Source organism: Apium graveolens, chromosome 6, assembly GCF_009905375.1.
Source record: "Apium graveolens cultivar Ventura chromosome 6, ASM990537v1, whole genome shotgun sequence".
Taxonomy (NCBI): domain Eukaryota; kingdom Viridiplantae; phylum Streptophyta; class Magnoliopsida; order Apiales; family Apiaceae; genus Apium; species Apium graveolens.
Window position 1 is genome coordinate 291,149,178 of NC_133652.1, and position 15,709 is coordinate 291,164,886.

General features: G+C 36.2%; 1 non-coding gene across 1 annotated transcript; it reads right to left on the minus strand.

Moving 5' to 3' along the window:
* Positions 1-6,517: 6,517 nt before the first annotated feature.
* On the minus strand, positions 6,518-6,624 carry LOC141669901 (small nucleolar RNA R71). Its single transcript, XR_012554148.1, has one exon. It is a non-coding gene; the product is annotated as a small nucleolar RNA R71 (small nucleolar RNA).
* Between the last annotated feature and the right edge of the window lie 9,085 nt (positions 6,625-15,709).

Genomic DNA, 15,709 nt, shown 5'->3' on the forward strand with positions numbered 1-15,709 from the left:
CTAACACCATATTAGCATCAAAACAATGCTAATTCACCTGTATTCCTGATAAATGCCTCAAATGCTACAAAAACACGTTAAAAACACTAACAACATGAGTACAAATCATCAATTCAAAGCTTTATGGAATGTTATAAAGTGTCATAAATGCCACTCAATATACCCCCAAACTTGAACTGATGCTTGTCCTCAAGCATAAACAGACTCAAAGAACAAGAAAATTAAAAGGCATGAATGCAAACTATATGAATGCAACGATCCCTATAGAATAACTAAACCAATCAACAAGCAACATCTCAACAATGAAGATATTCGCACAAAGATCAATCAAGCCCTACAAATCAACCTACAAGCCAGAAACGAGCGTGTGTGCAAATTCTTATAGATATACTATCACGAGTAGATCAATAATCATGACTCACTACTCATCAAAGCAACCGCAAGGGTTTAAATAGAATAAAAAGCTAAACTCAAAATAACTTATAACACTTCAATTCTTATATCGGAGTTTTCATATGGATTCAGGCTTTATTCGTAACATAAAAACAACACAAATATGCCTATTTGACCGTGCAATGAGTGAGGTCCACGAAAGACTTATACAATAATACACATGTAGCGAGTGTTTTGTCAGTGGATCCCAGACTATAAAAAGCCTTAGGTCACCAGGCACAAAGTCCCCTAAGAACTTAATAACTCGAGTATTAAAGGGCCCAGTCGTGATCAATTATGCATAAACACATATTTTTTTCTTTTTTTGTTCTTTTTTTTCATAAATTTCTGAACGAGTGTGTTTCGCTCCATCTCGCTCAACCCTAGACTACTCATATAAAATGAGCCGGCTACTAGCCATTTGACACCTAGCCACAACAACTAGCAATGAAATCCAATTCTTTTTTTCCAATTTTTAAATATCCATGTTATTTTATCATTAAGAGAATATCTTAAATTCTAAATATAAACAAGAGATTAAACTCCAACAAATAAATAAACCATGATCATGATCCTGCACTTAAGCAACCTATAAGACTTAGTGAATTACAATTGTCTTTAGCATGTAAATCAACTCGATAAGACTTAACATCACTAAGCACGACATCACTACACTAGCATCAATATCACAAATCAATCAGAAAAATCATCTAAGGGATCATGTTATTATGCAAATGCATGAAACTATATGCAAATTATATAAAAAACTATAAAAATAAAATAAAAAAACAAAAAAAACTACATGGCTAATATGCAACTATATGAATTAACTATCATGAATATGCAACTATATGCGACACACAAAAACACATAAAATCCTTAACTACTACCCCAAAACTTAATCGGAACCAGGGTCATCACCCTCAAGGGGTGGAGTGTCAGGAGTGTCTGGAGGTTGATACTCCGTGTCCTCACCGAACACTGGCCACTGGATGTCAACTCCTGTGGCCTTGAATGTAGTCCCCAATGCCTGGGTGAGGTCATGTGCAAATCTGCTATGGATGTCGTGCATCGCATCCATCGTCCTAGCTAAATGCCTATACTGCGTCGAACTCAAACCAGCACTGCCCTGTGCTTCCTCCTGCTGCTGCGATCCTGAAGGACCGGCCTCCGCTCCCAACTGAGCTCTCGAAGCTGCTCGACGGGCCTGCAAAAAACCACCAGCATACGTCTGATCAGCTGGCCTACACCCTGGCAGATGGTCATACGAATAACCAAGCCCCTTAGGATCGGGCTTCCCTCCATACCACTCCTGGATACTCAACAGTGTAGAACTCTCAATAGGAGCACTAGGAAGCTGTAGCTGCTCATGTGCAGGCCAACGAACACCAAACGCCGCATACAACTTCTTCATAATAGATGCATAGGGTATAGAACCCGTAGTACCCCATCACAAGAACCTCAAAATACCCTGATGGATAACCATCCCAAGATCCACATAGTCTCCCTGAAGAATACCCCACAACAAACGAGCACGTCCACAGTAATCTCATGCACGTGAGAAGATGTCATGATGTTAACACAAATAAAAGAATTTCATGCACGTGCAAACCTGTTCATGCACGAAGCAGGGAACGTGGCATACTCGTTCATGCCCTTCTTGAACTTCCAATGAGTCTCAGGCACACACAAGGTAGCGACAATCAAATCCAGGTTAAATTCCTCCGGAGTCTTCTCGTTCCAATTCCCTTGCTCCTCCTTCCTCTCGGGCTGCTCAATCACCCTACGAATCGCCTCAGCACTGTATCCCACCATCATCCCCCTAACCACCGTGAAACCGTTCTTCTCCGCCTTAGCATTAGCATAGAACTCACGCACTACACTCATGGGCACAACAACGGGTGTCTAGAAACAAGCAACCCAGCCCATCTCTAACAACTTACCATCTTTCCCCGATGGCAGAAAACCATGATCCTTGGCTATTGGCTTCGATAACAGCCTAACATACTTCGCCTCAACCTCGAGAGTTGAAAACCTTGGCCTCACACCACTTGCACTCGAATAATCAGGGGCGCTGCTGCTCACTTGAGTTCGTTGCCTCTTTGGTGCCATGGAGATTGAATAAATTTTAGAGAATAGAAGATGTGATAGATATTTATGTGATTGAGAGTTTGAGAAGTGATGGAGAAGTTTGTGTATAAGTGTATGTATTTATAGGAGACTGGGAGAGAATTAGTTATGAAAAAGGAGTGGGAATTGATTATAGGAATAATGGGAATAATGGGTTTGATTTGGAGAGGGAAATTTGGGACGTGGAAGAGTAAAAATAGGGTTTGAATTGATTTAGAAATTAAAGTCCCGATTTTCCTCTTAATTCTGCTATTTTTTTTCGAACACAAGACTCCAGCGCGACCGCGCGCTACCTTGGCGTGGGCGCGCCCAGTTTTTATCAATTCAGCGTGGCCGTGCGCCAGGTCAGTGCGGGCGCGCCGTGCTATTGTAGTTAGCACATGGGGGGGGTGAATGTGTTTTTGTGATTTTTGGCTTTCCTTGAAAGATAATGGTTGAACAAAGTAAATTAAATCTTGTATAAAAACGTGTTCATGCAGAAATTAAACTTGCATAAAGTAAAGAACATAAATCTTCAAAACTCACTTAATTTTTGTATTAAAAATTAAGATGCTTTGCTACAAAATTCCTAAGCTCTTCGAAGTTAAAGAGCTCAACTTCTTCTTGAGAGTGTTACAAGAATTTTGATCTAAATTGTTACTTCTAACTAGAGGACCAATGTTAAATTTATAGCTCAGTTAACTGCTGGTTTACACAGTGGATAATAAACATGCTATTAACTTTTCTAAACTGTCACTTGTCATTTTTATTTATAGAAAAGCAAATATTCCATTTCTGGCTTAACATATCTTTAGCATCCCGTATTTACTTTAATCTTCCTCTATCAGTTAATCTTTGCCATTGATCTTGCACACTCTTCAAGCTACTTTTTGTAGACTTGTCAATCCAGCTGTTGGATTGTTCGTTGATTGTTTATCTTGGATATTGAACTGATCTGCAATTCTGTACTTTCAGACTGTACTTCGAGATCTCCAGTTTGGTTCAATAGAACACTTGACATCTTGATAAGTACATAGGCTTATCGAGATCTCTAGTACTCCATAATGAGTTTGGCTTGTAGAGGTCTTCAGCTCATCGAGATCTCTAGTCTTCATATCATCACTTAGACTTGTCGATATCTTTGAGTTCTCGAATGAATATAGACCTGTCGATAAATCTGAGTTCTCTAGTGAAGAAATAACTTGTTGATCTCTTCTTGAGTTCTCGAGTAGCTTTTTTGACTTCTCCTTTCCCGGTGGATATTTCTTATCCATTGAGTAGATATATAGCTCATCCATCGAGTAGATATTGCTCATCCATCGAGTAGATGTTGTTCATCCATCGAGTAGATATATAGCTCATCCGTCGAGTAGATATTGCTCATCCGTCGAGTAGATGTTGTTAATCCATCGAGTAGATATATAGCTTATCCATCGAGTAGATATTGCTCATCCGTCGGTTCTCTCTGGAGTTTGAATGACTTCTCGATAAGTCATTCTGGAGTTCTCGAATGACTTCTCTATAACATTAAATCTGTGACTTGTAGAGATCTTGACTTAGAACATTTTTCTCCAAAACAGATTTATTCAACTCCAAGCTTCTTCAAAATTCTTCTGATGCATGATCTTCTTGATCTTCTTCCAGATAGAATCCTTAGGCTTGATACTGTTTTAGGAAAAAGACACCAGTCTGCTTCTTTGCCTTTTTACAGACTTTAAGTGTTACAAGTATAGAATACAAATTTAGATAACAATACAACTTACTTAGGGTTGACACCAATTTTAACTGATTACTGAAAATAACTATTCATTAATCTTCCACTCAGATCATAGATGATATCAAAACTTTATCTAAATGCAGAAACCAATCTTCCCATCTGATCTTCTTTTGGTTGCATTTAGATTTACTTTTCCTCATCCCCCTATCAAGAAGAGAATATTATTGTTTGGCAACATCCATTAGTTGTTTTAGCATTTAGATATATTCTCCCCCTTTTGATATTATCTTCAGAAAGAAAGATCCAACTAGATGCACATTGTTCAGGCTCTTGTCAATGTCCATTTAGAACACTATCAGCAGCTTCAAGCTTTAGTGAAGTTTGTAGTGATGAGTATTAGGATATATATTTTTATATGATTTTATTCCTCATATTTGTTATATTTTACATTGATTTGGATTTTTATTAATTAGATTTTAATGTTTTATTGTAGGAAGCAAGGAAATCCTAAACTTGGATGCATTGGAGAATTAGAGTTTGATTTGGAGATTTATTAGAAGGAAATTCGGATTTGTTGGACTGCATGCGCACAATTCACTGTTTGAGCCATATCTTGAGTTCTAGAAGTCAGAATTGGACGATTTAACAGCCCGCACAAAGCTAGAGGAATTATCTTTCATTCTACAGAGGTCCAAGTATCAAATTACAACTGGAGCGGCCCAGAATTATTAGAGAAAAGTCAGCTGCAAATTTTCTTTTTGAAACCCAATCAGTTTAGGAAATGTACTTGTATTTTCCTAGAAACATTAAAAGACTTCTATTATATAGATATACATATATATACAGAGGGAGGACTACTTTTCTTCTTGTAAAAATATTGAAGGTTTTCTTCTCTATTCTCATTAATATCAATTTCGTGTTCTATTATATTATGTGTTTTGTTAATCTAGTTATGTGTGAGTAGATTTTTAAATCTTGGATTAAGTTGAACCCTAGTTATGATTGATGCATGATTTTCCCAATCCCCCCAAATTAGTTATATTACATGCACTTGCTTATTGAGTTGTGCTTAATTAACAATTACATGTCAGACGTGATTTTGTGTATTGTTTGAACCCAATATCTATTTATCAATGAAAATTGGACTTAGGTGGTTGTGATGTATCCAATAAGGACATGAAATTCTCCATGAAGATAGGTAGAACGGATTGTTAGGAAGTTAGGATGCTGTGTTTAATGTCTCTAAATTGCATGATACCATGAAAATAGGCTTGATTGTATTTTGGAGAAGCGATTAATACTGGAGAGAGGTTATTGATATTTTATAGGGTGCGTTTTCCTCTTGAGTAGTATATTACTGATTTGGGATGGGAAATCATAATTGCATTGATTCATGCTAGTAGGGATACTTAACTCTGGATGTTTTTAGTTATTTGATTAATACAACATCTAGTATAATTGTAGTTAATAAATCTCTCAATTTTTACTGTGTTAGTTACTTAGTTAAATCGAGTCAAAAATTACTAGTGATTGGTACATTTGCCTCTGTGGGATCGACTCTGACTTACCCTACTACATAGTTAGAAGGATTTGTTAGATATTATTATTTGATAGGTACGCGAAAGCCCTGTCAAATTTTTGGCGCCGGTGCCGGGGACAAAGCGGTATTAGATTAGTAAATTTTTGAGTTAGTTTAGCTAAGTCTTTTAGTTGGGTGCTTCAACTATTATTCTCTTGTTATTTGATACTGGTTTCTAGTTTTCTTGTTGCATGCAAACCCGAAGTTCAGGTACAGAAAACTTGATTGCTTTTGGTTCTGAAATTGAAGGTACAACAAGAAGACAAGCGGGTACACGAAGAAAACAGAAAGACAAGGAAGTTATGGGTGAACTAGATCAAGCTCTCAATGAGCAGGGTACGCCAGATACTAAGGACGTACTCTCCAGTATTCTCAGACCAACAGTCACTGCTACCCTCTTTGAAATCAAGCCTCAATTCATCCAATTCATCTCCAATGATTCTTTCGCAGGATTGTCCACTGAAAATCCTGTAGATCATCTTGAGGGTTTTTTGGAGAAGTGTGATACAATAAAGTTGACTAATGTTAGTGATGATGCGATAAAGCTGCGATTATTTCCATTCTCTCTTCGAGATGCAGCAAAATATTGGTTGAAAGATGAAGTGCCTAACAAGTTCACTAGTTGGGATGGTTTAGCAAAGGCCTTTTTACTCAAATTTTTCAGTCAGAAGAAGACTGCAAAGCTCAGGAACGACATATCTAACTTTCATCAAGATGATGAGGATTCTCTTCATGATGCATGGAAAAGATACAAAAGGCTTCAGAGACAATGTCCTCACCATGGCATTCCTGACTGGTTGTTGATCCAGACATTCTACAATGGGTTAACACAAGAATTCTGAATTTTTGTAGATGCTGCTTCTGGTGGATCTATTATGAAGAAGAACACTAAGGATGCGAAATCTTTGTTAGACGATATGGCGTTCAATGATAACTATCCGTACATTGACATAAATCATCCTAAGAAGGGAGGTAAGTATGATGTTGATGCTCTAACCATGTTGAATACTACTATGCAGACAATGGTTAAGAAGATTGAGAAATTGGATTATAGAACTTGATCTACAGTTGCCTCATGCGAGATTTGTGGTGTAATTGGACACACTCAAAATATTTGTCAGTTCAATCCCTATGGATTAGCAATAGAACAAGCAAATGTCCTTTATAACCAAAATCAAAGGCAACAGTATAATCCTTACTCTAACACGTACAATCCAGGTTGGAGAGATCATCCTAATTTCTTATACAGAAATACTCAGGCTCAAGCTCAACTTCCACTAACTCAACCACAAAAATTTAACTTGGAAAATCTTTTGGAAGGATTTATCTCTACACAGTTGAAGAAGAATGAATAATTTGATGCAAGTATCAATGAAATGAAAGCTCACAACAAGTTGATGGAGAATTCAATTACTCAAATTGCTCAGCAGTTGAGCCAACTTAACAAGTCTTCAGGCCAATTTCCTGGCCAAACTGAGCAACCACCAATGGGACATATCAATGCTATAACTACTAGGAGCAGAAGAGAATTGCAAGAACCGGATTTCACGTTAGTCACAAGTATTGTGAATGTTGAAAATCATGAAGATGACATTACAGCTGAAAAAGTGATCGAAGAAGAGGCAGTGGAAGAAGAGAAGAAGGAACCTATTGTTGCTCCTATTAAACCATACGTGCCACCTGTTCTTTTTCCACAAAGGTTGGCGCAAGCTACGCTAGAGAAGAAGTATGGTAAATTTCTTGGAATTTTGCAAAAGCTACATATCTATATTCCATTCTTGGACGTTATATTGGAGATGCCTTCATACGCAAAATTTCTCAAAGATATATCCTCTTGGTGTACTTGAAGATGTTCCCGTTAAGGTAGGGAAATTTTATATTCCATGTGATTTTGTTGTCATGGAGATGAAAGAAGATGCAAATATTCCTATCATTCTTGGGAGACCTTTCTTAGCTACAGCTGGAGTTACAACTGATATGAAGAATGGAAGAATTTCTTTTCAAGTGGGAGAGGAGAAGATGGAATTTAAGCTGAAAAACATAATGGGATATCCATATATGGATGAGACAATCAACAGAGTGGATGCACCAGAAGAAGTGATTGATATCAAGGCCAACAATTTATCATGTGAAGATCCACTTCAAATCGTTTTAAAGGGTAACTTGGATGAAGAGAATAAGGACTGTACGAGCAATAAGAAACTTCTGGATATAATTTATGTAGCTACGCATGATCATTCTAATATGCTACATCATAAGAAAGTTAAAGAGAAAGCTGAAATCTGTATTGCGAAAGATCTCGCGAATGTAAAACTCAAAGAACCTCCACCATATTTGAAGTATGTACTCTTGAATGATGAACTAGTTCTCTTTGAAGTTTGTCATGACAATGTGTTGAGAAGATGGATTACCGATGAAGAAGTAGAAGAGTGTGAGTTTAAATCTACTGAGAGAGATAAACACCTTGTAAGCGTTAAGAAGAAAAGGAGAAATACAAAGTCTATAAGTGCAAAAGTTGATGTGATAGATGGGAAAAATATTTTGAAAGTAAGCAAATTTGATCTCAAGTATCGTTTGAATGGTTCTTTTGATAAGAACTATCCTAATTTTCTCTTGAAACCACCATGAATATGATTCAGAAATGTCCGGCTAAACGACGTTAACGACAACGCTTTTTGGGAGGCAACCCATGATTTTGTAAGTCCAATATATTATTATTATTATTATTGTACTATTATTGTTATTAAATATTTTTGTATTTTTAGGAGATTAGTTTATTTTTGTATTCATTTTAACTCCCGCAAGGTGCCTTGATAAATTTTAATTGAAGTGTTTCACGAATAATTTATGTAAGAGGTGCATATTTGAAAGAAAAGAGAGAAAGTGAATTGAGGTGCAATTTTTTAATCTTCGAGGAAGTTGATTTTAATTTTAATAATTTGCATCTCGGTGCGCTGTCCAACCCGTGGTTAACTTAATTCGCGCAACTTCCTTCCCACGGTGCGCTGGTACACTACCCATGCTGCAAAATATTCATGTTTCTCTATTCCCGCGGTACAAGAACATACCCCGCGGTGCGTCAAACTTCTGTTTGTTAAGTTGGGAGCACGCTAGACTACGTGTTCTGTGGTTTCTTCTGTTATTATACATACATAACAGACCTGCTAATTTCATTCCGGGCTTGGTGACAATCCCATCTAGCCTGAAGCCCATTCACTGTCACATGCCACATGGTTAACTGTTGCCATGCCGTTCGCCTAGTCAACAGCTTGATCACAGCCTCGTCAGCGTACACTTCATCACACAGTCATCATCCTAGTCAGCGTCCACGTCATTGCCTCATCAGCAGCCTTGTCATTGCCAAATCAGCTACCATCTATATTCCATGTCAGCATCAGTGCCTAGTCAGGCGCACAGTCAACATTGCCACGTCAGATGATCTCTTTGCTGCTGCTACAAAAATTTTAAGAAATGTTGAAGGGTGGATTTGAACCCCTTGATCACAGCCTCGTCAGCGTACACTTCATCACACAGTCATCATCCTAGTCAGCGTCCACATCATTGCCTCGTCAGCAGCCTTGTCATTGCCAAATCAGCTACCATCTATATTCCATGTCAGCATCAGTGCCTAGTCAGGCGCACAGTCAACATTGCCACGTCAGATGATTTCTTAGCTGCTGCTACAAAAATTTTAAGAAATGTTGAAGGGTGGATTTGAACCCCTTGATCACAGCCTCGTCAGCGTACACTTCATCACACAGTCATCATCCTAGTCAGCGTCCACGTCATTGCCTCGTCAGCAGCCTTGTCATTGCCAAATCAACTACCATCTATATTCCATATCAGCATCAGTGCCTAGTCAGGCGCATAGTCAACATTGCCACGTCAGATGATCTCTTAGCCGCTGCTACAAAAATTTTAAGAAAGGTTAAAGGGTGGATTTGAACCCTTAGTCAGGCGCATAGTCAACATTGCCACGTCAGATGATCTCTTAGCCGCTGCTACAAAAATTTTAAGAAAGGTTAAAGGGTGGATTTGAACCCCTGACCTCACACTTGAGGAGAGAAGAATTTCTATGTGCCACCTCCAACCACTTGGGCTGCCTCTCATTCATGATTATTAATGGACTCAATTTTATATATCCTTATGGCGGGCCTGAAGCTAAAGAATGGGAAGCCCATCCTTCTCAATTATTTTTGGACCGAGACTTCGTGCTTATGCACCAGGGGAGTATTTCTAACTTTTCTTTGTATTTATATATATATATTTTATATTTTTTTAGGATTGTATTAATTAATTAAATATTATATTATATTATATATTGTATTCATTGAGGACAATGAACCATTTAAGTGTGGGGATGAGTTCTTAATATTTAAAAAAATCCAAAAAATTAAAAATTAAAAAAAATTGTATATAATTGTCTTGTCTCAAGAGTATGTTAGCATGGTTAAGTACACATTGTGTAGATTTATTTTGCATGATTAATTCCGAGTTTTATATTCATAATAATCATTTGATGGATGATAATTCCTTGTGTGTGCTTGCAAAAATTTTAAAACTTGAGATGCTTCTTAGTCAATTTTAGTGAGTCAAGCATGCTTTCACCTTGTAAGGATTTGAGCCTAATTTATGATTGGTACACTATATATCAATCCATTTTTTGTTATGTGATGTTCATCATTAGGCATGTTGCTCTAGAACTTGCTTTAAACCGTTTTGAGACTACAAGATATTTGTATGCATGAATATGATAAAGGCCCTAGGATTAACATTATTATACCTAAACAATACCCATGATAAATAATCCTTAGTGAACCCCCTTGAGCTTATATATATTTCTTTCACATATCACCAATCTAAAATTCTTGAGCCTACTTGTTCATTCTTATCTTGATTTACTGGTAGAGCATATTGATTCAACTTCATGGTTGGTGAATATTTAGTGTGGGGATTTCTTTTGTTAAAGAGTTACAATTTGGTGGGAATTAATATGATAGAGCTACTTGATCTTAGAAATAATAAAAAAATTAAAGTATCAAGTCCTCCTTTGAGATTAATGAGTAGCAAATGCAATGTCATATGAAAAGGATGATCCATGTACATGTGCTGGTATTAAGTGCAATCTTGGTGACTTTTCACTATCCATTGATTACTGGAGAATGACTTGACTTTGAGAAAAAAAACTTGAAAAAAAGAGAAAAAAAGAAGTTCAAGTAGGATTTCTGTTCATTGATTATTATAATGTGAAACAGGTGAAGTACATGGTTATATGTACTTAACTTTTACATGATCTGCTTTTCATGTTGGGTGCTTAAATTACAAGTGAACATTATGCTCTATTGGTTTATCAAGTTTAGCCATTTGTTAGCCTATATCTTTGATTCCCTACCCTTTACCTAAGCCTCGTTACAACCTTTGAAAAAGACCTTTTAATTCATGTATGCATATATACGAAGTAGTGGAGATTCGGTGGACAACCAAGCATATGGTAGCACATGTTAATTGAATGAACTTGAGTGAAACACTTACACCTATACACTTGTGTGAGTTGAGAGTCATGTGAGATTTCTGTCCATAGTGTGCTTACTTAATGCGACTTTGATGTTTATTTCATGATATTTTTGTCTACCTAGACATTGTGTGCATACTTGAACTATTATGTGTTAATGATGCCTAAAGTGAGAGTACTTGTACTTTCAGACAATTTCGGGATGTTATGTGAATGTGATTTATAATGTGTGGAGTACTATGATATGTTTCATGCTTGAGAGACTTGGTGATTGAAAATATTTGATTTTGTGGGTATATCTTCTATAAACCCTCACGAGACAAAACTCGTCCTACTGGGGCTGCCTAGGGGTTTAACGGCTTGTTGCATGTGCACAATGCAATCGTGTCATCTACGAAAGTGGAGTTAGTTAGTTAGTTAATATTAGTTTTTATTTCTTCTTTGCCCGAGGACGTGCAAAATGATAAGTGTGGGGATGTTTATTACAATATATATTTATATATTTTTATATGATTTTATTCCTCATATTTGTTATATTTTGCATTGATTTGGATTTTTATTAATTAGATTTTAATATTTTATTGTTGGAAGCAAGGAAATCCTAAACTTGGATGCATTGGTGAATTAAAGTTTAATTTGAAGATTTATTAGAAGGAAATTCGAATTTAGTGGACTACATACGCGTAATTCACTGTTTGGGCCATATCTTGAGTTCTAGAAGTCAGAATTGAACGATTTAACAATCCACGCGAAGCTAGAGGAATTATCTTTCATTCTACATAGGTCCAAGTATCAAATTACAATTGGAGCGGCCCAGAATTATTGGAGAAAAGTCAGCTGCAAATTTTCTTTTAGAAACCCAATCAGTTTAGGAAACGTACTTGTATTTTCCTAGAAGCATTAAAAGACTTCTATTATATAGATATACATACATATACAAAAGGTGGACTACTTTTCTTCTTGTAAAAAGATTGAAGATTTTCTTCTCTATTCTCATTAATATCAATTACGTGTTCTTATTATATTATGTATTTTGTTAATCTAGTTATGTGTGAGTAGATTTTTAAATCTAGGGTTAAGTTGAACCCTAGTTATGATTGATGCATGATTTTCCCAATCCCCCAAATTAGTTATATTACATGCACTTGCTTATTGAGTTGTGCTTAATTAATAATTACATGTCAGACGTGATTATGTGTATTGTTTGAACCCAATATCTATTTATCAATGAAAGTTGGACTTAGGTGGTTGTGATTTATCCAATAAGGACATAAACTTCTCCATGAAAATAGGTAGAACGGATTGTTAGGAAGTTAGGATGCTGTGTTTAATGTCTCTAAATTGCATGATACCATGAAAATATTCTTGATTGTATTTTGGAGATGCCATTAATACTAGAGAGAGGTTATTGGTATTTTATAGGGTGCGTTTTCCTCTTGAGTAGTCTATGATTGATTTGGGGTGGGAAATCATAATTGCATTGATTCATGCTAGTGGGGATACTTAACTCTGGATGTTTTTAGTTATTTAATTAATACATCATAATTGCTCTAGTATAATTGTAGTTAATAAATCTCTCAATTTTTACTGTGTTACTTGCTTAGTTAAATCGAGTCAAAAATTACTAGTGATTGGTACATTTGTCTCTGTGGGATCGACTCTCACTTATCCTACTACATAGTTAGAAGGATTTTTTAGATATTATTATTTGATAGGCACGCGACAGCCCTGTCAATGAGTTCATCAAGAAGAATAGAATATGAGATATCTAAGCTCTCTATTCTTTTGAATAAGTAGTCTCTCTACTACTCACTGCACTAGTCTCATGACTTTTAAGAGTCAGAGTAACCTCACAAGGATTGCTAAATCCAAGCACTCATCTATCTCTCCTTTTGCCAGAAAGGATCCTGCCTCTCTTATTCTCTGTTGTTCACTCAATGTTTTCTCTTATCCTCACATGAAAGGCTCAAATCTTGTTTGACCTACAGAAATAAGAGGTGGCTAAGAAGGGTTATTTGTGATCATATGATTAGGTGTAATCCATATAGGTCTAATCATACTCATTTCACCAGAAGATTGAGTTCATAAGCATCTGTGACTAGGGTCACAGTTTGACTCACAGATTGCTCTGTGGTTTTGACAGTGTGTTGTTCTCCACTTATAGTGGGAACCTCCAATTGAATTGGAGGGGATTTGACTGGGTTACTTCCATGTGCACCAGTCTCAAACCAATATATGACTTGCAACATACTGGCACTTGAATGTGCTATGCTTGCCTTTCTCATGACATTGTCATGGGCAATTGTACTTCTAGCTTTGACTGCTAAGGCAGCTTGTGCTAGAGTTATGAGGAGAGTTGTTCCTTTTTGAGGAACCTCCAATAGAATTGGAGAGGATTTAGATAGCTCCCCCTCAGGAGTACTACCCTCAAACCTTTCAGTCTGTGAAGACTATTTTGCATATGAAAGTGCATGAGTGATATTCATGAAAAATCTATAAGTTTCCATGTTTGTGATACCAGTTCCTTTCTCTCAAACAACAAAACAACTGAAGAACATTCTGAGGAATTTTTCCTTTTATAAAACAGGTTCCTTTTGGGAGTTACCTGAGTGGGATTATGTTTGAGTTTGTGTTTTTGTTGCTATGCTTTGGTAAACTGCAGTTTAGTTTAGAGATGTTTTAGCTGTAGTTTAACACAAATACCTATTAATTGAAACTTTGACTCTGCTGTTATTGTCAGAGTGGATTGTGTTGAACCTGTAATGCATTGAACATATTTCTCTGTTTTGATTAGGCATAACCATTGAGACATACAGTTGCAAGCATTATGACAGGAAAACTAATAATCAATTAATTTGTAAACACAAGGCAATCATGACTAAAACAATCAAGCAACAAAAACAAATTGATAAAGAAGAAGATTATTTCATTAATATTAAACACATAGTACATTAAGATTCAGATTACATCAAGTAAATCCTAATCCTAACTACTCTAACTTAGAATTCTATTTCTCGGCCTCCAACCTCCTTGCCCTGCGATGGTAAGCTCTGAACATGGAGTGTGCAAGAGAGATGATCCTCTCTTGCAACTCCAAAGCAGCAAGGTATTGCTGCTCAACCACCCTTGCGCGTCTCTCCATTTACAGAGAGACTTCCCCTTCAAAGAAGAGAATGCTGATTTGAGAGAAGAGGTACACATCGAGAAGTCATTTTAAATTACTCTTATAGAGAACTCAAACTTGACTTATCGAAATGTCAAATAAATACCCAGTTTATCCTCAAAAGTTGACTGAAATAATTCTAATAATTCTAATTTTTACTTGAATAAATTTAAAATAAAATTATAATGCATTTCCCAAAAGTATTTTACTAAAATAATTTATCAATTTAAATTATCATAGTTCTGAGTTATTGATAAGTTAAAGTTTGTACTTATAGAGAACTCTGTGAGTGAATGCTACTAGAGAACTCTATAAGGACTTATCGATAAGTCATTTTGAACCTATCGAGAAGTCACTCGAGAAGTCAATAAGTTGACTTATCGAAGACTCATTCGAGAAGTCCTAAAATGATTTGTCGAAAAGTTACTTTATACTTATCGAGAACTCAGTTCTCTAGATACTTTTGGTTATTGTGATTCTGCCTTGAGTTAATTTTATATATTAAGGATGTAAATTAACAACTAAGAAGTTTACATAGAATTTGAAAAATTTCAAGTTAATTAAATTTGAAAAACAAATATACGGAGATTTCTGAAATATTTAAAATTCATATTTCAGTTAATTTCCAATTTAATCAAATTAATTTTGATTTACTGGAGATTAATCTGCTGCACAACATTAGCTGGGTTCTTGCCTTAGGATGAAGAATTGAGCATTCCAATTTCACTTACAAGTCTAGTGAAAGTTTCTTCATCCAAAGGTTTAGTAAAAATGTCAGCTAGCTATTTTTCTGTTGGTGCAAGAAGTTTTAATGCTAAATCAGGATACAGGTCTTAGAAAGACAGAATTTGTATCTATGAAACCAACAGCTCCAAGACTGATTCCCTTAGAATATCATAATCCCATGTTGAGCTTCCTTCCAGTATCTGAAGATCCTCTTGCTCCCCCTGAGACTGTGCAATCAAACTCAGGTGTATGAGATGAGCTTCCATTTGTCATGTTTTTCTTGTTGGAAGTTTCTTCATTTCCTTAGTCTGGCAAACTTTACAATCTTCAACATGAGCAAGCTTGTTTCTTTCTCCTGATACCTTGGTGTAGAAGCAGCAAATACCATTCTTATCTGTTGAGTCAAAATCTTCAACAAACAAGCTTCCTTTCCTTGCTCCCTTAGGAACAACTTCAGCAGCTTTCTTGCTG